The sequence below is a fragment of the Lissotriton helveticus genome, chromosome 9, assembly GCF_964261635.1.
Source record: "Lissotriton helveticus chromosome 9, aLisHel1.1, whole genome shotgun sequence".
Taxonomy (NCBI): Eukaryota; Metazoa; Chordata; class Amphibia; order Caudata; family Salamandridae; genus Lissotriton; species Lissotriton helveticus.
This window is the reverse complement of record NC_136070.1, coordinates 767,892,213-767,908,285: the sequence shown is the minus strand read 5'-3', so window position 1 is coordinate 767,908,285 and position 16,073 is coordinate 767,892,213.

The following is a 16,073-nucleotide window of genomic DNA, read 5'->3' as shown; positions in this document are numbered from 1 at the left end:
GCAAAATATCAAAAGGATCGTGCCTCATGTTGAATAACCACAAAGCCCCAGAGTGACCAAAATTGCAATTTTTACAGACTTTTCCTCCTACTCAGAAGCTTCTATTTCGATCAATTTCTGGCAGAAAAATGACTCTAAACACTCTTATTTTAGTTCCAAAAGTGATAATTCATATTTAATAGTCATTTACCGTCAAAAAAGAAAAGAATACAAAATGACCATTTCTGACTATGTGGAGAAAGTTCGACAGGTCTGTGGCCATCGTTTTTCATCCAAAAAATTATTTTTTGAAATGTTGAAAAAACGATGCAAAATATCAAAAGGATTGTGCCTCATGTTAAATAACCACTTTTTAAAGCCCCACAGTGACCAAAATTGCCATTTTTACAGACTTTTCCTCCTACTCAGAAGCTTTATTTCAACCAATTTCTGGCATAAAAATGACTCTAAACACACTTATTTTAGTTCCAAAAGCGATAATTCACATTTAATAGTCGTTTACAGTCAAAAGGGAAAACATTAAAAAATGACCATTTCTGACCATCTGTAGAAAGTTCGACAGGTCCGAGGTCATCGTTTTTCATCCAAAAAATAATTTTTTCAAATGTTGAAAAAATGATGCAAAATGTCAAAAGGATTGTGCCTCATGTTGAATAAACACTTTTTAAAGCCCCACAGTGACCAAAATTGCCATTTTAACAGACTTTTCCTCCTTCTCAGAAGCTTCTATTTCGACCAATTTCTGGCAGAAAAATGACTCTAAACACACTTATTTTAGTTCCAAAAGCGATAATTCACATTTAATAGTCGTTTACAGTCAAAAGAGAAAACAATAAAAAATGACCATTTCTGACTGTGTGGAGAAAGTTCGATAGGTCCGGGGTCATCGTTTTTCATCAAAAACACGTATTTTTTCAGATGTTGAAAAAATGATGCAAAATGTCAAATGGATTGTGCCTCATGTTGAATAACCACTTTTTAAAGTCACACAGTGACCAAAATTGCCATTTTAACAGACTTTTCCTCCTTCTCAGAAGCTTCTATTTCAACCAATTTCTGGCAGAAAAATGACTCTAAACACACTTATTTTAGTTCCAAAAGCGATAATTCACATTTAATAGTCGTTTATAGTCAAAAGAGAATACAATAAAAAATGACCATTTCTGACCATCTGGAGAAAGTTTGACAGGTCCGGGTTCATCGTTTTTCATCAAAACATTTTTTTTTTCGATGTTGAAAAAATGAATCAAAATGTCAAATGGATTGTGCCTCATGTTGAATAACCACTTTTTGAAGCCACACAGTGACCAAAATTGCCATTTTTACAGACTGTTCCTCCTACTCAGAGCTTCAATTTCGATCAATTTCTGGCAGAAAAATGACTCTATTTACTCTTATTTTAGTTCCAAAAGTGATGATTCATATTTAATAGTTATTTACAGTCAAAAGAGAAAACATTAAAATATGACCATTTCTGACCATCTGGAGAAAGTTTGACAGGTCCAGGTTCATCTTTTTTCATCAAATTTTTTTTTTCAAATGTTGAAAAAATGATTCAAAATTTCAAAAGGATTGTGCCTTATGTTGAATAACCACTTTTTAAAGTCACACAGTGACCAAAATTGCCATTTTTACAGACTGTTCCTCCTACTCAGAGCTTCAATTTCGATCAATTTCTGGCAGAAAAATGACTCTAATTACTCTTATTTTAGTTCCAAAAGCGATAATTCACATTTAATAGTCGTTTACAGTCAAAAGAGAATACAATAAAAAATGACCATTTCTGACCATCTGGAGAAAGTTTGACAGGTCCGGGTTCATCGTTTTTCATCAAAATTGTTTTTTTTTTCGATGTTGAAAAAATGAATCAAAATGTCAAATGGATTGTGCCTCATGTTGAATAACCACTTTTTGAAGCCACACAGTGACCAAAATTGCCATTTTAACAGACTTTTCCTCCTACTCAGAAGCTTCTATTTCGACCAATTTCTGTCAGAAAAATGACTCTAAACACCTTCATTTCAGTTCCAAACATGGCAATTCACATTTATTAGTCATTTACAGTCAAAAAAGAAAACAATAAAAAATGACCATTTCTGACTACGTGGAGAAAGTTCGACTGGTCTGTGGTCATCGTTTTCATCAAAAAAAAATTTTTCAAATGGTGAAAAAATGATTCAAAATGTCAAATGGATTGTGCCTCATGTTGAATAACCACTTTTTAAAGCCACACAGTGACCAAAATTGCCATTTTAACAGACTTTTCCTCCTTGTCAGAAGCTTCTATTTTGACCAATTTCTGGCAGAAAAATGACTCTAAACACACTTATTTTAGTTCCAAAAGCGATAATTCACATTTAATAGTCGTTTATAGTCAAAAGAGAAAACAATAAAAAATGACCATTTCTGACCATCTGGAGAAAGTTTGACAGGTCCGGGTTCATCGTTTTTCATCAAAAAAAATTTTTTTTCGATGTTGAAAAAATGAATCAAAATGTCAAATGGATTGTGCCTCATGTTGAATAACCACTTTTTGAAGCCCCACAGTGACCAAAATTGCCATTTTTACAGACTTTTCCTCCTACTCAGAAGCTTTATTTCGACCAATTTCTGGCATAAAAATGACTCTAAACACACTTATTTTAGTTCCAAAAGCGATAATTCACATTTAATAGTCGTTTACAGTCAAAAGGGAAAACATTAAAAAATGACCATTTCTGACCATCTGTAGAAAGTTCGACAGGTCCGAGGTCATCGTTTTTCATCCAAAAAATAATTTTTTCAAATGTTGAAAAAATGATGCAAAATGTCAAAAGGATTGTGCCTCATGTTGAATAACCACTTTTTAAAGCCCCACAGTGACCAAAATTGCCATTTTAACAGACTTTTCCTCCTTCTCAGAAGCTTCTATTTCGACAAATTTCTGGCAGAAAAATGACTCTAAACACACTTATTTTAGTTCCAAAAGCGATAATTCACATTTAATAGTCGTTTACAGTCAAAAGAGAAAACAATAAAAAATGACCATTTCTGACTGTGTGGAGAAAGTTCGATAGGTCCGGGGTCATCGTTTTTCATCAAAAACACGTATTTTTTCAGATGTTGAAAAAATGATGCAAAATGTCAAATGGATTGTGCCTCATGTTGAATAACCACTTTTTAAAGTCACACAGTGACCAAAATTGCCATTTTAACAGACTTTTCCTCCTTCTCAGAAGCTTCTATTTCAACCAATTTCTGGCAGAAAAATGACTCTAAACACACTTATTTTAGTTCCAAAAGCGATATTCACATTTAATAGTCGTTTATAGTCAAAAGAGAATACAATAAAAAATGACCATTTCTGACTATGTGGAGAAAGTTCGACAGGTCTGTGGTCATCGTTTTTCATCAAAAAAATTATTTTTTCAAATGGTGAAAAAATGATTCAAAATGTCAAATGGATTGTGCCTCATGTTGAATAACCACTTTTTAAAGTCACACAGTGACCAAAATTGCCATTTTAACAGACTTTTCCTCCTTCTCAGAAGCTTCTATTTCAACCAATTTCTGGCAGAAAAATGACTCTAAACACACTTATTTTAGTTCCAAAAGCGATAATTCACATTTAATAGTCGTTTATAGTCAAAAGAGAAAACAATAAAAAATTACCATTTCTGACTATGTGAAGAAAGTTCGACAGGTCCGGATTCATCGTTTTCATCAAAAAAACTTATTTTTTCAAATGTTGAAAAAATGATGCAAAATATCAAAAGGATTGTGCATCATGTTGAATAACCACTTTTTAAAGCCCCACAGTGACCAAAATTGCAATTTTTACAGACTTTTCCTCCTACTCAGAAGCTTCAATTTCGATCAATATCTGGCAGAAAAATGACTCTAATTACTCTTATTTTAGTTCCAAAAGTGATAATTCATATTTAATAGTCATTTACAGTCAAAAGAGAAAACATTAAAATATGACCATTTCTGACCATCTGGAGAAAGTTTGACAGGTCCGGGTTCATCATTTTTCATCAAAACATTTTTTTTTCGAATGTTGAAAAAATGAATCAAAATGTCAAATGGATTGTGCCTCATTTTGAATAACCACTTTTTGAAGCCACACAGTGACCAAAATTGCCATTTTAACAGACTTTTCCTCCTACTCAGAAGCTTCTATTTCTACCAATTTCAGTCCGAAAAATGACTCTAAACACCTACATTTTAGTTCCAAACATGATAATTCACATTTAATAGTCCTTTACAGTCAAAAAAGAAAACAATAAAAAATGACCATTTCTGACTATGTGGAGAAAGTTCGACAGGTCTGAGGTCATCATTTTTCATCAAAAAAAATATTTTTTCAAATGGTGAAAAAATGATTCAAAATGTCAAATGGATTGTGCCTCATGTTGAATAACCACTTTTTAAAGTCACACAGTGACCAAAATTGCCATTTTAACAGACTTTTCCTCCTTCTCAGAAGCTTCTATTTCGACCAATTTCTGGCAGAAAAATGACTCTAAACACACTTATTTTAGTTCCAAAAGCGATAATTCACATTTAATAGTCGTTTACAGTCAAAAGAGAAAACAATAAAAAATGACAATTTCTGACTGTGTGGAGAAAGTTCGATAGGTCCGGGGTCATCGTTTTTCATCAAAAACACGTATTTTTTCAGATGTTGAAAAAATGATGCAAAATGTCAAATGGATTGTGCCTCATGTTGAATAACCACTTTTTAAAGTCACACAGTGACCAACATTGCCATTTTAACAGACTTTTCCTCCTTCTCAGAAGCTTCTATTTCTGGCAGAAAAATGACTATAAACACACTTATTTTAGTTCCAAAAGCGATAATTCACATTTAATAGTCGTTTATAGTCAAAAGAGAATACAATAAAAAATGACCATTTCTGACCATCTGGAGAAAGTTTGACAGGCCGGGTTCATCGTTTTTCATCAATTTTTTTTTTTTTCGATGTTGAAAAAATGAATCAAAATGTCAAATGGATTGTGCCTCATTTTGAATAACCACTTTTTTTTAAAGCCCCACAGTGACCAAAATTGCCATTTTTACAGACTTTTCCTCCTACTCAGAAGCTTTATTTCGACCAATTTCTGGCATAAAAATGACTCTAAACACACTTATTTTAGTTCCAAAAGCGATAATTCACATTTAATAGTCGTTTACAGTCAAAAGGGAAAACATTAAAAAATGACCATTTCTGACCATCTGTAGAAAGTTCGACAGGTCCGAGGTCATCGTTTTTCATCCAAAAAATAATTTTTTGAAATGTTGAAAAAATGATGCAAAATGTCAAAAGGATTGTGCCTCATGTTGAATAACCACTTTTTAAAGCCCCCAAGTGACCAAAATTGCCATTTTAATAGACTTTTCCTCCTTCTCAGAAGCTTCTATTTCGACCAATTTCTGGCAGAAAAATGACTCTAAACACACTTATTTTAGTTCCAAAAGCGATAATTCACATTTAATAGTCGTTTACAGTCAAAAGAGAAAACAATAAAAAATGAACATTTCTGACTATGTGGAGAAAGTTCGACAGGTCCGGGATCATCGTTTTCATCAAAAAAACGTATTTTTTCAAATGTTGAAAAAATGATGCAAAATATCAAAAGGATTGTGCCTCATGTTGAATAACCACTTTTTAAAGCCCCACAGTGACCAAAATTGCAATTTTTACAGACTTTTCCTCCTACTCAGAAGCTTTAATTTCGATCAATTTCTGACAGAAAAATGACTCTAAACACTATTATTTTAGTTCCAAAAGTGATGATTCATATTTAATAGTTATTTACAGTCAAAAGAGAAAACATTAAAATATGACCATTTCTGACCATCTGGAGAAAGTTTCACAGGTCCGGGGTCATCGTTTTTCATCAAAACATTTTTTTTTTCGAATGTTGAAAAAATGAATCAAAATGTCAAATGGATTGTGCCTCATTTTGAATAACCACTTTTTGAAGCCACACAGTGACCAAAAATGCCATTTTAACAGACTTTTCCTCCTACTCAGAAGCTTCTATTTCGACCAATTTCTGTCAGAAAAATGACTCTAAACACCTTCATTTTAGTTCCAAAAATGATAATTCACATTTAATAGTCATTTACAGTCAAAAACGAAAAAATAAAAAATGACCATTTCTGACTATGTGGAGAAAGTTCGACAGGTCTGAGGTCATCATTTTTCATCAAAAAAAATATTTTTTCAAATGGTGAAAAAATGATTCAAAATGTCAAATGGATTGTGCCTCACGTTGAATAACCACTTTTTAAAGTCACACAGTGACCAAAATTGCCATTTTTACAGACTGTTCCTCCTACTCAGAGCTTCAATTTCGATCAATTTCTGGCAGAAAAATGACTCTAATTACTCTTATTTTAGTTCCAAAAGCGATAATTCACATTTAATAGTCGTTTACAGTCAAAAGAGAAAACAATAAAAAATGACCATTTCTGACTGTGTGGAGAAAGTTCGATAGGTCCGGGGTCGTTTTTCATCAAAAAAACTTAATTTTTTCAAATGTTGAAAAAATGATGCAAAATGTCAAATGGATTGTGCCTCATGTTGAAAAACCACTTTTTAAAGTCACACAGTGACCAAAATTGCCATTTTAACAGACTTTTCCTCCTTCTCAGAAGCTTTTGGCATAAAAATGACTCTAAACACACTTATTTTAGTTCCAAAAGCGATAATTCACATTTAATAGTCGTTTATAGTCAAAAGAGAAAACAATAAAAAATGACCATTTCTGACTGTGTGGAGAAAGTTCGATAGGTCCGGGGTCATCGTTTTTCATCAAAAACACGTATTTTTTCAGATGTTGAAAAAATGATGCAAAATGTCAAATGGATTGTGCCTCATGTTGAATAACCACTTTTTAAAGTCACACAGTGACCAAAATTGCCATTTTAACAGACTTTTCCTCCTTCTCAGAAGCTTCTATTTCCAATTTTTGGCAGAAAAATGACTTAAACACACTTATTTTAGTTCCAAAAGCGATAATTCACATTTAATAGTCGTTTATAGTCAAAACAGAATACAATAAAAAATGACCATTTCTGACCATCTGGAGAAAGTTTGACAGGTCCGGGTTCATCGTTTTTAATCAAATTTTTTTTTTTTTCGATGTTGAAAAAATGAATCAAAATGTCAAATGGATTGTGCCTCATGTTGAATAACCACTTTTTGAAGCCACAAAGTGACCAAAATTGCCATTTTAACAGACTTTTCCTCCTACTCAGAAGCTTCTATTTCGACCAATTTCTGTCAGAAAAATGACTTTAAACACCTTCATTTCAGTTCCAAACATGGCAATTCACATTTATTAGTCATTTACAGTCAAAAAAGAAAACAATAAAAAATGACCATTTCTGACTACGTGGAGAAAGTTCGACTGGTCTGTGGTCATCGTTTTTCATCAAAAAAATTATTTTTTCAAATGGTGAAAAAATTATTCAAAATGTCAAATGGATTGTGCCTCATGTTGAATAACCACTTTTTAAAGTCACACAGTGACCAAAATTGCCATTTTAACAGACTTTTCTCCTTCTCAGAAGCTCCTATTTCGACCAATTTCTGGCAGAAAAATGACTCTAAACACACTTATTTTAGTTCCAAAAGCGATAATTCACATTTAATAGTCTTTTATAGTCAAAAGAGAAAACAATAAAAATGACCATTTCTGACTATGTGGAGAAAGTTCGACAGGTCTGTGGTCATCGTTTTTCATCAAAAAAATTATGTTTTCAAATGTTGAAAAAATGATGCAAAATATCAAAAGGATTGTGCCTCATGTTGAATAACCACTTTTTAAAGTCACACAGTGACCAAAATAGCCATTTTAACAGACTTTCCCTCCTTGTCAGAAGCTTCTATTTCGACCAATTTCTGGCAGAAAAATTACTCTAAACACACTTATTTTAGTTCCAAAAGAGATAATTCATATTTAATAGTCATTTACAGTCAAAAGAGAAAACATTAAAATATGACCATTTCTGACCATCTGGAGAAAGTTTGACAGGTCCAGGTTCATCGTTTTTCATCAAAACATTTTTTTTTCAAATGTTGAAAAAATAATTCAAAATTTCAAAAGGATTGTGCCTTATGTTGAATAACCACTTTTTAAAGCCACACAGTGACCAAAATTGCCATTTTAACAGACTTTTCCTCCTACTCAGAAGCTTCTATTTCGACCAATTTCTGGAAGAAAAATGAGTCTCAACACCTTCATTTTAGTTCCAAACATGATAATTCACATTTAATAGTATTTACAGTCAAAAAAGAAAACAATAAAAAATGACCATTTCTGACTATGTGGAGAAAGTTCGACAGGTCTGAGGTCACCATTTTTCATCAAAAAAAATATTTTTTCAAATGGTGAAAAAATGATTCAAAATGTCAAATGGATTGTGTTCATGTTGAATAACCACTTTTTAAAGTCACACAGTGACCAAAATTGCCATTTTAACAGACTTTTCCTCCTTCTCAGAAGCTTCTATTTCGACCAATTTCTGGCAGAAAAATGACTCTAAACACACTTATTTTAGTTCCAAAAGCGATAATTCACATTTAATAGTAGTTTATAGTCAAAAGAGAAAACAATAAAAAATGAACATTTCTGACTATGTGGAGAAAGTTCGACAGGTCCGGGATCATCGTTTTCATCAAAAAAACTTATTTTTTCAAATGTTGAAAAAATGATGCAAAATATCAAAAGGATTGTGCCTCATGTTGAATAACCACTTTTTAAAGCCCCACAGTGACCAAAATTGCAATTTTTACAGACTTTTCCTCCTACTCAGAAGCTTTAATTTCGATCAATTTCTGACAGAAAAATGACTCTAAACACTATTATTTTAGTTCCAAAAGTGATGATTCATATTTAATAGTTATTTACAGTCAAAAGAGAAAACATTAAAATATGACCATTTCTGACCATCTGGAGAAAGTTTCACAGGTCCAGGTTCATCGTTTTTCATCAAAACATTTTTTTTTTCAAATGTTGAAAAAATGATTCAAAATTTCAAAAGGATTGTGCCTTACGTTGAATAACCACTTTTTAAAGCCACACAGTGACCAAAATTGCCATTTTAACAGACTTTTCCTCCTTCTCAGAAGCTTCTATTTCAACCAATTTCAGGCAGAAAAATTACTCTAAACACACTTATTTTAGTTCCAAAAGCGATAATTCACATTTAATAGTCGTTTATAGTCAAAAGAGAAAACAATACAAAATGACCATTTCTGACTATGTGGAGAAAGTTCGACAGGTCCGGATTCATCGTTTTCATCAAAAAAACTTATTTTTTCAAATGTTGAAAAAATTATGCAAAATATCAAAAGGATTGTGCCTCATGTTGAATAACCACTTTTAAAAGCCCCACAGTGACCAAAATTGCAATTTTTACAGACTTTTCCTCCTACTCAGAAGCTTCAATTTCGATCAATTTCTGGCAGAAAAATGACTCTAATTACTCTTATTTTAGTTCCAAAAGTGATAATTCATATTTAATAGTCATTTACAGTCAAAAGAGAAAACAATAAAAAATGACTATTTCTGACTATGTGGAGAAAGTTCGACAGGTCTGAGGTCATCATTTTTCATCAAAAAAAATATTTTTTCAAATGTTGAAAAAATGATTCAAAATGTCAAATGGATTGTGCCTCATGTTGAATAACCACTTTTTAAAGTCACACAGTGACCAAAATTGCCATTTTAACAGACTTTTCCTCCTACTCAGAAGCTTTATTTCGACCAATTTCTGGCATAAAAATGACTCTAAACACACTTATTTTAGTTCCAAAAGCGATAATTCACATTTAATAGTCGTTTACAGTCAAAAGGGAAAACATTAAAAAATGACCATTTCTGACCATCTGTAGAAAGTTCGACAGGTCCGAGGTCATCGTTTTTCATCCAAAAAATAATTTTTTCAAATGTTGAAAAAATGATGCAAAATGTCAAAAGGATTGTGCCTCGTGTTGAATAACCACTTTTTAAAGCCCCACAGTGACCAAAATTGCCATTTTAACAGACTTTTCCTCCTTCTCAGAAGCTTCTATTTTGACCAATTTCTGGCAGAAAAATGACTCTAAACACACTTATTTTAGTTCCAAAAGCGATAATTCACATTTAATAGTCGTTTACAGTCAAAAGAGAAAACAATAAAAAATGACCATTTCTGACTGTGTGGAGAAAGTTCGATAGGTCCGGGGTCATCGTTTTTCATCAAAAACACGTATTTTTTCAGATGTTGAAAAAATGATGCAAAATGTCAAATGGATTGTGCCTCATGTTGAATAACCACTTTTTAAAGTCACACAGTGACCAAAATTGCCATTTTAACAGACTTTTCCTCCTTCTCAGAAGCTTCTATTTCGACCAATTTCTGGCAGAAAAATGACTCTAAACACACTTATTTTAGTTCCAAAAGCGATAATTCACATTTAATAGTAGTTTATAGTCAAAAGAGAAAACAATAAAAAATGAACATTTCTGACTATGTGGGGAAAGTTCGACAGGTCCGGGATCATCGTTTTCATCAAAAAAACTTATTTTTTCAAATGTTGAAAAAATGATGCAAAATATCAAAAGGATTGTGCCTCATGTTGAATAACCACTTTTTAAAGCCCCACAGTGACCAAAATTGCAATTTTTACAGACTTTTCCTCCTACTCAGAAGCTTTAATTTCGATCAATTTCTGGCAGAAAAATGACTCTAAACACTCTTATTTTAGTTCCAAAAGTGATGATTCATATTTAATAGTTATTTACAGTCAAAAGAGAAAACATTAAAATATGACCATTTCTGACCATCTGGAGAAAGTTTGACAGGCCAGGTTCATTGTTTTTCATCAAAACATTTTCTTTTCAGATGTTGAAAAAATGATTCAAAATTTCAAAATTATTGTGCCTTATGTTGAATAACCACTTTTTAAAGCCACACAGTGACCAAAATTGCCATTTTAACAGACTTTTCCTCCTACTCAGAAGCTTCTATTTCGACCAATTTCTGGAAGAAAAATGAGTCTTAACACCTTCATTTTAGTTCCAAACATGACAATTCACATTTAATAGTCATTTACAGTCAAAAAAGAAAACAATAAAAAATGACCATTTCTGACTATGTGGAGAAAGTTCGACAGGTCTGTGGTCATCGTTTTTCATCAAAAAAATTATTTTTTCAAATGGTGAAAAAATGATTCAAAATGTCAAATGGATTGTGCCTCATGTTGAATAACCACTTTTGAAAGTCACACAGTGACCAAAATTGCCATTTTAACAGACTTTTCCTCCTTCTCAGAAGCTTCCAATTTCTGGCAGAAAAATGACTCTAAACACACTTATTTTAGTTCCAAAAGCGATAATTCACATTTAATAGTCGTTTATAGTCAAAAGAGAAAACAATAAAAAATGACCATTTCTGACTATGTGGAGAAAGTTCGACAGGTTCATCGTTTTTCATCAAAACATTTTTTTTTTCGAATGTTGAAAAAATGAATCAAAATGTCAAATGGATTGTGCCTCATTTTGAATAACCACTTTTTGAAGCCACACAGTGACCAAAATTGCCATTTTAACAGACTTTTCCTCCTACTCAGAAGCTTCTATTTCGACCAATTTCTGTCAGAAAAATGACTCTAAACACCTTCATTTTAGTTCCAAACATGATAATTCACATTTAATAGTCATTTACAGTCAAAAAAGAAAACAATAAAAAATGACTATTTCTGACTATGTGGAGAAAGTTCGACAGGTCTGAGGTCATCATTTTTCATCAAAAAAAATATTTTTTCAAATGGTGAAAAAATGATTCAAAATGTCAAATGGATTGTGCCTCATGTTGAATAACCACTTTTTAAAGTCACACAGTGACCAAAATTGCCATTTTAACAGACTTTTCCTCCTTCTCAGAAGCTTCTATTTCGACCAATTTCTGACAGAAAAATGATCTAAACACACTTATTTTGGTTCCAAAAGCGATAATTCATATTTAATAGTCATTTACAGTCAAAAGAGAAAACATTAAAATATGACCATTTCTGACCATCTGGAGAAAGTTTGACAGGTCCAGGTTCATCGTTTTTCATCAAAACATTTTTTTTTCGAATGTTGAAAAAATGAATCAAAATGTCAAATGGATTGTGCCTCATTTTGAATAACCACTTTTTGAAGCCACACAGTGACCAAAATTGCCATTTTAACAGACTTTTCCTCCTACTCAGAAGCTTTAATTTCGATCAATTTCTGGCAGAAAAATGACTCTAAACACTCTTATTTTAGTTCCAAAAGCGATAATTCATATTTAATAGTCATTTACAGTCAAAAAAGAAAACATAAAAAAATGACCATTTCTGACTATGTGGAGAAAGTTCGACAGGTCCAGGGTCATCGTTTTTCATCAAAAAAAAAATATTTTTTCAAATGTTGAAAAAATGATGCAAAATATCAAAAGGATTGTGCCTCATGTTGAATAACCACTTTTTAAAGCCCCAGTGACCAAAATTGCAATTTTTACAGACTTTTCCTCCTACTCAGAAGCTTTAATTTCGATCAATTTCTGGCAGAAAAATGACTCTAAACACTCTTATTTTAGTTCCAAAAGTGATAATTCATATTTAATAGTCATTTACAGTCAAAAGAGAAAACATTAAAATATGACCATTTCTGACCATCTGGAGAAAGTTTGACAGGTCCAGGTTCATCGTTTTTCATCAAAACATTTTTTTTTCGAATGTTGAAAAAATGAATCAAAATGTCAAATCGATTGTGCCTCATTTTGAATAACCACTTTTTGAAGCCACACAGTGACCAAAATTGCCATTTTAACAGACTTTTCCTCCTACTCAGAAGCTTCTATTTCGACAAATTTCTGTCAGAAAAATGACTCTAAACACCTTCATTTTAGTTCCAAACATGATAATTCACATTTAATAGTCATTTACAGTCAAAAAAGAAAACAATAAAAAATGACCATTTCTGACTATGTGGAGAAAGTTCGACAGGTCTGAGGTCATCATTTTTCATCAAAAAAAATATTTTTTCAAATGGTGAAAAAATGATTCAAAATGTCAAATGGATTGTGCCTCATGTTGAATAACCACTTTTTAAAGTCACACAGTGACCAAAATTGCCATTTTAACAGACTTTTCCTCCTTCTCAGAAGCTTCTATTTCGACCAATTTCTGGCAGAAAAATAACTCTAAACACACTTATTTTAGTTCCAAAAGCGATAATTCACATTTAATAGTAGTTTATAGTCAAAAGAGAAAACAATAAAAAATGAACATTTCTGACTATGTGGAGAAAGTTCGACAGGTCCGGGATCATCGTTTTCATCAAAAAAACGTATTTTTTCAAATGTTGAAAAAATGATGCAAAATATCAAAAGGATTGTGCCTCATGTTGAATAACCACTTTTTAAAGCCCCACAGTGACCAAAATTGCAATTTTTACAGACTTTTCCTCCTTCTCAGAAGCTTTAATTTCGATCAATTTCTGGCAGAAAAATGACTCTAAACACTCTTATTTTAGTTCCAAAAGCGATAATTCATATTTAATAGTCATTTACAGTCAAAAGAGAAAACAATAAAAAATGACAATTTCTGACTATGTGGAGAAAGTTCGACAGGTCCGGATTCATCGTTTTTCATCAAAAACATTTTTTTTTCGAATGTTGAAAAAATGAATCAAAATGTCAAATGGATTGTGCCTCATGTTGAATAACCACTTTTTGAAGCCACACAGTGACCAAAATTGCCATTTTAACAGACTTTTCCTCCTACTCAGAAGCTTCTATTTCGACCAATTTCTGGCAGAAAAATGACTCTAAACACACTTATTTTAGTTCCAAAAGCGATAATTCACATTTAATAGTCTTTTACAGTCAAAAGAGAAAACAATAAAAATGACCATTTCTGACTATGTGGAGAAAGTTCGACAGGTCTGTGGTCATCGTTTTTCATCAAAAAAATTATTTTTTCAAATGGTGAAAAAATTATTCAAAATGTCAAATGGATTGTGCCTCATGTTGAATAACCACTTTTTAAAGTCACACGGTGACCAAAATTGTAACAGACTTTTCCTCCTTCTCAGAAGCTTCTATTTCGACCAATTTCTGTCAGCAAAATGACTCTAAACACCTTCATTTTAGTTCCAAACATGATAATTCACATTTAATAGTCATTTACAGTCAAAAAAGAAAACAATAAAAAATGACCATTTCTGACTATGTGGAGAAAGTTCGACAGGTCTGAGGTCATATTTTTCATCAAAAAAAATATTTTTTCAAATGGTGAAAAAATGATTCAAAATGTCAAATGGATTGTGCCTCATGTTGAATAACCACTTTTTAAAGTCACACAGTGACCAAAATTGCCATTTTAAAAGACTTTTCCTCCTTCTCAGAAGCTTCTATTTCGACCAATTTCTGGCAGAAAAATAACTCTAAACACACTTATTTTAGTTCCAAAAGCGATAATTCACATTTAATAGTAGTTTATAGTCAAAAGAGAAAACAATAAAAAATGAACATTTCTGACTATGTGGAGAAAGTTCGACAGGTCCGGGATCATCGTTTTCATCAAAAAAACTTATTTTTTCAAATGTTGAAAAAATGATGCAAAATATCAAAAGGATTGTGCCTCATGTTGAATAACCACTTTTTAAAGCCCCACAGTGACCAAAATTGCAATTTTTACAGACTTTTCCTCCTACTCAGAAGCTTTAATTTCGATCAATTTCTGGCAGAAAAATGACTCTAAACACTCTTATTTTAGTTCCAAAAGCGATAATTCATATTTAATAGTCTTTTACAGTCAAAAGAGAAAACAATAAAAAATGACAATTTCTGACTATGTGGAGAAAGTTCGACAGGTCCGGATTCACCGTTTTTCATCAAAAAATTTTTTTTTTCGAATGTTGAAAAAATGAATCAAAATGTCAAATGGATTGTGCCTCATGTTGAATAACCACTTTTTGAAGCCACACAGTGACCAAAATTGCCATTTTAACAGACTTTTCCTCCTACTCAGAAACTTCTATTTCGACCAATTTCTGGCAGAAAAATGACTCTAAACACACTTATTTTAGTTCCAAAAGCGATAATTCACATTTAATAGTCTTTTATAGTCAAAAGAGAAAACAATAAAAATGACCATTTCTGACTATGTGGAGAAAGTTCGACAGGTCTGTGGTCGTTTTTCATCAAAAAAATTATTTTTTCAAATGGTGAAAAAATTATTCAAAATGTCAAATGGATTGTGCCTCATGTTGAATAACCACTTTTTTGAAAGTCACACAGTGACCAAAATTGTAACAGACTTTTCCTCCTTCTCAGAAGCTTCTATTTCGACCAATTTCTGTCAGCAAAATGACTCTAAACACCTTCATTTTAGTTCCAAACATGATAATTCACATTTAATAGTCATTTACAGTCAAAAAAGAAAACAATAAAAAATGACCATTTCTGACTATGTGGAGAAAGTTCGACAGGTCATCAAAAAAACGTATGTTTTCAAATGTTGAAAAAATGATGCAAAATATCAAAAGGATTGTGCCTCATGTTGAATAACCACTTTTTAAAGTCACACAGTGACCAAAATTGCAATTTTAACAGACTTTTCCTCCTTCTCAGAAGCTTCTATTTCGACCAATTTCTGGCAGAAAAATGACTCTAAACACACTTATTTTAGTTCCAAAAGCGATAATTCACATTTAATAGTCGTTTATAGTCAAAAGAGAAAACAATAAAAAATGAACATTTCTGACTATGTGGAGAAAGTTTGACAGGTCCGGATTCATCGTTTTTCATCAAAAAAATTTTTTTTTCGAATGTTGAAAAAATGAATCAAAATGTCAAATGGATTGTGCCTCATGTTGAATAACCACTTTTTTAAGCCACACAGTGACCAAAATTGCCATTTTAACAGACTTTTCCTCCTACTCAGAAGCTTCTATTTCGACTAATTTCTGTCAGAAAAATGACTCTAAACACCTTCATTTTAGTTCCAAACATGATAATTCACATTTAATAGTCATTTACAGTCAAAAAAGAAAACAATAAA